Here is a 9,764-nt window from a genome sequence, read left to right as displayed (position 1 = left end):
TTTAAATTGTCCTGCAAATTAACATCGTCTTTAGGCCTTGATTGAGCAGCACAAAAATGTTGTTCTGCATGTCCTCTTAATATTTGGAAGAACAAAAGATAATCAATTTTTATTATTTTTTTATTTTTATAAAAAAATATTATTTTTTATTACACAGATGGTGCAAGACCTGGATATTGTCACATATAATCTCATTAATCATGCATATGTTGTATGCCTACCTATGTATCATTTAGTGCAACATTCAATCCATTGAATACAGTTTAAAAATTTATTGTTCCACTGTTAGCATTTTACAGGATTTGTTTGGAGAATTCCATCACATCCATTGACTTATACAGATGTGTCACAGGACAGCAGATGGGTTGTACTGCCTAAGACCAGAAAACAGGACCAGCATTGCTGATATAGTTGATGGGCACTTCACATTTTACATAGAGCAGTATGTAGAAACAGGTGACTCTAAATTTCTTCCTACCCTCAATATGATGTAACTAAAACTGTGTACATGCAGTATTTACTGCATAAAATAAACTTTAAGTGGAGGGTCTAAAAAAGGGTCTAAAACAGATCAAATATACGCAATGTTCAAAATTATTAATGCCCAGGCCAACAGTATTTGATGATCCTTCTTTGGCCTCAATGTAATAGAGAAGGTGCTTCCTACTGTATAGCCTTTTAGTAATTTCAGGCTATTCTCAGTAGGGATGTTAGACCATTCCTCCATGTGGACTTCTTTTTAGACAAAGCTATATATATACTTCAGAGTACAGGATTTACACTTACGAACTGCTTTGCTTAGTTCATATTGCTAAGAATGTTGATCCTGTGCTCCCCTCAAACAGTTAGCAGATACAGTATGTAGGTATTCCTTGTTCTCCATTGCCCTGCTGGAAGGGTTGTCACGAAGGTCAAACGTCTTAACAGTAACCAGGTTTTTGGATAAAATATCCTGATATGCTTTAGAATCCATCTGTCTCTCAATTCTGACAAGGGCATCAGGACCAGAGGACTAAAAATAGTCCTTAAGAAAAAGCAAGCTCTTTCTATTCCTCACAGAAGACATTATTTTTCTAAAACAAGTTTCACTATTCTCTGCTAACTGTACTCTAGGGAAGGCTGTCCAAAGACTTGTGTTTCAGCTAACCACATCATGTGGCCCCATTTGACCATTTGTATGTAACTCTGGCCCTCCGTTACTGGCTCCTCATTTAAAAGATCAACCTTAAATTGCATATATTGTGTCCTGGTGATGCCCGGATTTTTGTAGATTCCTACTTGTTTCACCTGGGTGTCACTTATCTTGCTAAACCAATTGAAAACTGAAAAGTGAAACCTACTGAAGCAGGGATGTCTTATGTTTTTAACCTCTACCAGCAGAGGTCTTCAGACAGTTCACTGGCTTTGCCCCCATAATGAAGAGGTACTGAGTGTTTCACTTCCGTGCTCACTTCCAGAGGCTTTATGAAACCATTATATAACCAAAATAAAAAAAAAACATTGAGGATTCATTTTAACAGCATTCATTTTGAACACATTTATAGGATGGAAAAAAAAAACAGAGAAAACCCCCACACAAAAAGGGGGAGAACCTAACATTCCCCATAGAAGATGTACTGTACCACTCAAGAATTAAACCCAGGTTTGGAGGGCTGTGAAGAAGCAGCACTACCTACAATGTTGTAGTCCCCCAACAGCAATTAGTTACTGAAATAATATACTACACTACCATCTCCAAAATAAGTTACGGACTAATACAAAAGATTCTAAAGTGTGCAATCCTTAATTACTCCCTGAGTATCCAGCACTGGGTTTCTGCAAGCACTGAGAGGCTTTCTGATAATGATGGATGGATCAACACCCTTTTACAATCAGGCTTGTAATCTGCTGCTTATCAGAAGCTTGGCTCACCATGTTACACATCGTGCAACACCTCAGTTCAGCACTGCTGACCCCTACTCATGGTTTTTCTCATGATTGATTATATCGGCAGGCAAGGACTTTGCTATTCTGAGTGAAGGTGTTTAACCTGAAAGTTTTAGCATTTTTTACAAGGCTGTAAATATCCCATTAATGGTAAGAAATTGAGAAGACAAGACACCCAAATACTTTGACCTTATCTTTACTGACTGTGCGGCTAGTATACAGTAAGTATAACTCGATATCCCATTTTGATATGCATAGCCTCAATGCTGAAACACCAAGGGGCTCCAAATGAGTTTGAAAGCACTGATACGGTCTTAGTCATCAGTTCCTCTTCAAAGTTCCTTCCTCAGATTCAACATATACAATTTAAAGCATTTATTACAAGTAACGGAAAAGGATATCAATTCATTCCTACCTTGGGCCTACTTATTTAGAAGAAATGCAGTACAAATTATGAACACACCACACAGTGGAGTTTTGCTTATTTTGTGTGGAGTAGCAACCAGCTCTTTACTGCTTTCAACACATATGTAACACAACATTTTTTTTGGACAAAGGAGAATATGCAACAGTACTTTGAAAATGTACCAAATTCACTAAATGTGCACTGTAAATAAGGGCAATGTGAAATCAGTATGTATTTTTCTCTTCCATCTATTGAGAAGGACAGGCCTACAGAAAACTACTAATTGAAATGCAGATTTTGTTTTTGTACATTCTCTTCATTAAAAAAAAACAAACAGAAATATTGTGACGAGAACACACAAAAGAATATTTCCAGCATGTGGTAGTTAAACGCGGCCCAGTGCTCTCAGCTGTTGATCACAAGGGCTGTAGCTGTTCGCAGTGAAGGCCCAAAAGCTTAAATCCAGAAGGCGATCCAAATTATTGTTAATTTGAGCCACCTGCTGTTCAATTTTGCAAACTACAAAAAAAAATGCACTGCGCGCCGCCCAGTGCTCACTTGGAAAAGTAACAGTTCTTTTGCATCACTAGTCGCTCAAAATCCACCGACACTATCACGCGAACCCCGAACGCATCATACGTGTTGCATTGCGCCAAGGAATGTCCATTTTGTTTGTTGAACAATATATCCGTTCAACTGCTCACATATACAGTTAACTTGAGCCAATCAATAACTGCCAATTGAATGAAACAAGAAAATAGGTGCCGGATTTCTTCTACCAGAGACAGAATTCCAACACTGTGTGGTATAAACATCCTGGACTTGACTTTAAAGAGTTTATTACTTAGCTTTTGAACAGTTTTTACTCAAAACTGATGACTATTTTTACGTGATCACTTACAGTTCATGTCTTCGCCAAGTTCTGCGTAGGTTGCAGTGCGTAATAAAGAAAACGCTCTTCGTTTTTTAAGAAGTATACGGTCGGATAAATATAAATAATTTGATGGTCATAGTGATATTTAGAATTTTTTCTTGTTTTTGGAGGGCTAGCGTTGTCTCTTGTGGTATTGGCGTTTAAGACTGCAACAGCTGTAAAAGCTTCATGGTGTCAGTGACTCAGACCAGACACATACTGTCCAAGATTTTTAGTGAGGGTGGATTTATATATAGCTTTGTCTAAAAAGCACTGGCGTCGCTAATTCACCTAAACATGTTTTTAATTTAAAAAGTTTAAAAAAGGTTTCTACTTCTTCAGTGACTTTTTTTCAACAATTCAGTAGCTCAAATAAGATACTGAAAGATTCTTCTGGTGATAGATGTGCAATACCAAAGTAGAAATATTTGAATCTTGAATTAGACATTATTAATTTATGTTCAGTTTGATGATTTGTACAATTATGTAGACTGCTATCGGTGTTAACATTAATTACCAGAGTTCCGTGTCTCAAGTCAACCTTTATTGAAAAGTGTAATCTCTGTCTAGTACTGAAGAAATAGTTACGACAATGCTTAACTTTCACCATTTTGAATGCTTGAAAAAATGGGCAATATATATGAGACTACCAACGAATAAACGTTCATGAAAACATGAATGAAACACTCATGAAACATAAAAATTTAAGGCAAATAATGTACCGTTATTTTGATTATTTACGAAAAAGAAGGAGGAGGATGTGGGTTAACCCACTGAAATCACAGATCCTCGTCTCCTTTCTTTCGTACCAAAGAAATGTCTGCATTGACAAGACAAGATAATCCGGGCAATAGAAATATTTGGAGATTTTTTTAAAGTCAGATCGGTTTGATATTTGTGTTTGCGTATGTCAAAATACGGTGAAGGATCATTACGGCTAAAGGAAAGACTTTAGCCGTGATACGGTGAAGGAAAGACCGTATCTGGCACGGTTTCTTCACCTGGCATTATCCATAAAGGAAGAAAGAGAGCAGAAAGTTTGTTCCATAAGTTTCTTGATCCTGGTTTATTAATGTTGTTGGGTAAAGCTCTCACAATTTGTGACTTGACACGGGATGTAGATTGCACAAGGATCACCACCCAATATACAATATAACGAGGCAGTGCAACTTACATTTAAAATGTAAAGCAGCATCTCGACAATGACTAACGGCCAGTATGTTATGCAGAACTAAGACCTACCGTTACTTAAACTAGAATGACGCTTCTTTAGATGTGTTCGAAAACCTGTTAAATTACTTAATAGATTAAGCGTATACTTTCTTATATATTCGTAGAGTTCTTAAATATAGATGAATTGGATGAGTATGACAAGACCAGCACAATTAAAAACTTTCGTTGGGAACCAGCGTTTAAATGCTGTTCGACAGTTGAATTAAATAGCACATTTGAGCCCGAAGTCGTATTATATTTCATTGTTCTTAACTCGACTTTAGCAGCGCATCAAAAGAGTAAGATTGTATTGAAATGAAACGCACTGAATGTATTTAGAATGACACAGAAATTACCCATGTTAATTGCAGGATTTAATTATGAAAACGGTCTACACCTTTCATTAACAAGATTATTTCGTAATATTATACCGAGTATTGGATATAAGGACACTGAAAAAAATTAAAGAGGATAGTTTAAAGCGTTCATACTGGCTCTCTAGACTTGATTAGGCCCACCTTGGGAATATGAAATATATACATCCTGTGATTCACACATTTTTATTATGATTATTCTTTTTATTTTCTTGCTCCTGCTGGAAACTCTGCATGAATATGTTTTCTAAGAGTTACTGTTAACCACCTCAGATAACAGCCCTCCAGAAACTACCGCAAAGTGCCTTTTAAAAATGTTAAGGATCTTTAAAGCCATTTGAGCAGGAGGCTTGATCTATTCCTTGGGGAAATCGTGTTACACATTTTAGCTTATAGAAAGCAGAATCCAGATGGCATTTTTAGCAGCTGTGAAATAGGGGGTTTGCAGCACTGTTTATCCAAACACGATCCACAGGCTGCCGAGATATTTTCTGTATTCTGGTACCTTCTTGGGAAAAAAAAAAACGCAATCAGCATTTTGAATTACCTGTGTTTTATCAGAAAATTACCTATCCTGGTGTGGCCATTCGGAGAGCAATAGGACACGATTGCTGTTCCAATCCCAGAGTGGACTCCACTCTATTGCAGGGCAATGGAATTTTGAATTTAGAGTAGCCAATTCAACACCTTTTTTGGAGGTAGTCGATAACTAGGACAAAATCCGAGGCAAAAACATGCAAACTCCACATTGTCAGGTAGCCAAGACCAGAACTTTGCAGCAGCAGGCAGGCGGGCAAACCGATGAGTCAACATGCAAACCATAATCCTGAAATATGATCAAGCTACTTTAAATTAAATCAATACATTCCCCGTGCTTGATTTTGAAAATAAAACATTTCTTTTTCAATTCACAAGTTTTAACTGGTTTTCTAACTTTCTATTTGAATGTCTTTGTTGCATCTAAATGAAATGCTGTTGCCTTCTAGAATAGTCACAGAAAATACATTCCACAATCTGAAAATAATACATGTGTGTAAACAAGTAAAATTGCATTCCTTAAAATATCAAGCATTTTGCACGAAAACATGAATTGTTAAGTCTCAGACACAGAGCTAATGAGTTATGTACTCAGTATGTACTGTACAAACCAGGAGGAAGCAACTGAGTGTAGACTCAATCACAGGAAACAGCATTGATTATTTATGTGTTGTAATCAATGCATCAGTCACAACTGTGTCTCTTATTCGCTTCTGCAATTGCCAAGATACACAATGTGCAGCCACCTTGGACAGCAGAATAGTTACAATATGCACCATATATACAGTATTTTATATTTGTACCTTTGTGTTTCCACTCAATGAGATCATTTTTAACAAATTGCTATGTTTAACCTTTCTAGTTCTTTGTCATTGCCTTGGGAATGTAATCAAACAGATGAATTGTGTTAAATATCTTCAGACAAGTCCACAGATCATAAAAACCTGAAGATATTATTTTATGTTTTTTTTTTCTCTCTGGATGCTACATTAATCCATGAGTTATACATGATATACAATAGTCCTTTACAGGGGTTTTTACAACTTCCAGTTAAATGTAATTAGCACTAACACTAAATTATAAGGAAAGCAGTACTAGCCAATATGGCAAACTGACTATACCCATGCAATGGGTACTCGTTGATATTCCCAATAGCTTAAAATAGTTTGGAACTACATCTTAGGTTTTTGGAATAAGTTTGTGTTATTTTAAGTGTTTTTAATTGTATAAAAATATTTAGTAAGATATACAATAATACATCTGTGACAAAAAGCCTTCAGATAGGAAATGAAATTCAAACTGGAATGAATTTAAATTAATGTATAAAGTTATTCTTTTTTTATTATGCACATAAAAACTAAATTATTTGATATGACTGGTGACAGGCATTTCAACCTCTTTTTAACAGAATTCAAAAGGCCTATAAGAGGAAAATAGCTGGAAATTTCCAAATAAGACTCCATCACGAACCAGGTTCAGGTTGACAGAGCTGTGGTAGCACCATTCTTATCTGTAAACACCTGAAAGCAATAAGAAATGCTTTCTTAATACATGGTTAATTCAATAATTTTAGACAGTATTTAGACATTATTTTGTATCTATAGGTAGCAGGACAGTTTGTAAACATACAAGGAGAACTAAAAGGGATGTCTTAAACAGTATCTTCAAAATTCAAACCCTTTAACCTCTTTGCCATAAAAATAGCAAACACTGATTTGTGAGTATGGTCATTACACTTGTTAAACATTCCACACATTTACATAACCTCCAATTACTGTACGTCTTCTTCAGTGGAAGAGTTTGTCCCAGAACTGAACTGCCCAGAAAGGGCAGGATGTGCCACTGTTTTACCGCTTGAGCAGTGCATTTGGTTTTGGTTAAATCTTCCACATAATTTATTCCAGGGCAGTGATTTATCCATAGGAAAAGAGGCTGTAATGTGAACTAAAATTGGCTTTGGATGGAGTGTAACTCCACTGGAAAAATTATTTATCTGTTTTTTATAGGAAGCATTGCATGCACAGATAAACAAGAGCCAAGCCACTGTTTTTTATAATGTGCTGTTGTGCCACCAAGCAACAGAACACAAATGTGAAAGGAGTTGCACCATGTTTCTTAACAAGTGGAGCCCTAACTGCATTAGGCATTAAGGAATTCAGTAATACACATCTTCCGCCTTGAGTGTTAGCCAAAACCACAATATGAGTGTGGCTGCCAATAGTATGAATTCCAGTTTTAATGAATAGGAATGCTTATATCCTCTGAATCCAACTAACTGTAATAAGATCCTTACTCTCACAGTGCCAGAGCTGTCACTGATTGCGTGTAACGAGTGTTTTTGGGATGAAAAGGCTTGGCTTTTTGTGTTTCGGTCCAAAGAGCCTTGTGTGATTGTCAGTGGGTGTATTTTTATTCACTGAATGTAAGACGAAAAGCATGCCATAAAATATAATGTGGTTTTGTAGAGCGCATATTTATCTTAGGTTTAGTTCAGTGACGGCTTCATAAATTGTGATCCGAGTGATGTGTTGTACATTAAATTATACATATCGATCACTCACATTTTTTTTCTCTGCAGATTAGGTCAACAAATCTGCATCAACAAGGACACCATCTCCCCCCTAACTCCCAGTTTTGCTTATTTTCCTAAACCATCCCGAAAGACATTTCTTTTCTGTTACTTAAAAAGTATTTAGCAATTAAAATGTAAGGTTTCCTTATGGCAAAATAAATGTCATGTTATCTTAATTAATTAAAGATTCTAAGGTTTTGAAAATGTGGATGGAATAATAATGTCAACTTTTCCTATATACTGCCAGAAGAGCAGAAGTTGGTCGTACATTATACGAAATACTTAGACTGCCACATCACCAAAACTGTACCTTACGGTAAAGTGAGAAGAGGTGATGTCTGTTAAATATATTTTCCAACAACATCCTAATTTTAGAAACATTATATAACCAAGTGAAATAATATTTTTGTTCTATATGCTGTCTCCTGTATGAATAAACTGCATCTGAACTGATGTTACAGTTTTAGTAATGACTTAACAAATAAATACAACGTGAAAAACAGTGAAAGAAAATGCTGGGTTGTAACAGAAATGAAATACAGAAAGTAACATCAGCAGTTTCTGTTTCCCTGCAGAAATAAATTTATAATACAGTACATCTTGGTTTGGACCTCAGTTCTTCCTAAATTGACTGTGATTTCCTACATATGATAGACATTCTGGTATTGTTAGTAAACCAGTGATGTCTGCAGACAAATACATACTAAAGGAGAAGGATTAGCAAATGTAGAAGCAGCAAAGAAAATTTTAAAAATGGCAACATCCAGGACTTGGCAAATATCAGGCAGATGTGTAATGTAGACTGTGTATATTCGTGAATATACTTTGTTTCATTCTTTGTTGTCAGCTCTTAAAATGTTGGCAGAGTCAATAAATGGAATTAATTAACAGTAATAAAACACTTTGTGTGGCTAATTTAAAGCACTAAATGCAATAGTTTCAAACTCCTGTTTTCATAAAATATTCCACGATAACATTTCACAAACAAAGTTTGTGAAGGATCATTGCAGTAGAATGCCTCCGTGACCCGCTGTTCATAGTACCTCTCCAATGAACTAAAACACAGACGTACTCTAGTCAACTTTGTATAAGCTTTATAGGGAACTGATGTTTTTAAGAAACATCCATTCACATTCCAGTAACTGAACAGTTCTACAAATTGATAATATTGATCCAACTGTGCCTATGTATCTGGGGTTAAAATATTTCTCAAGTTCCATTTTCACAAGCCTGTTTGGGGTTAGCTTCACAGATTAGCAAAAGGTTATTGGTTCCTGCACACAGCATAAATCTGTTTTGTCCAGACGTATACACATAAGGTAATGTTAACCCTAGGTTTATCATTAAGTGTGCAATGAAGAAAGTTCCTATATTAGTCTGCATAGAAATTTAGTAACATAGTATTTTTTTATTAAAAGTTACATATTAAAAAATATGTTTCCACTATAGTTGACGTTTGACCTACAGTATTTTTTTATTAACTGAAAACTCTCATTCTAACTTGAGAGGGTAACATGTTTATGACAAAACATGTTAACGTATGCTTCCATTCTTTACTTGTTAAACGTGAAATGCAGATATACTCAAAGAGTATCGTAAAGTTTTTTTTGTAATGTTTCTTAATGAGGTACATAACTTATTTGACCCATAGATAATTTCATGAAAATGTCAACAACGCGTGCTAACGTAAAACAACAGTAAAATCTTTTATTTAGAATAGTAAGAATAAACTAACAGGAAGTAAAGCAACCTACAGTAGTTTAATTTAAAAAAACGTCAAATTATTTAACGTTTAAAATGAAAAAAAAAATCACTGTGGGTTGC

This window comes from Lepisosteus platostomus, chromosome 7 (assembly GCF_059453375.1).
Source record: "Lepisosteus platostomus isolate fLepPlt1 chromosome 7, fLepPlt1.hap1, whole genome shotgun sequence".
Classification (NCBI taxonomy): Eukaryota; Metazoa; Chordata; class Actinopteri; order Semionotiformes; family Lepisosteidae; genus Lepisosteus; species Lepisosteus platostomus.
Note: the sequence above shows the minus strand (reverse complement) of the source record.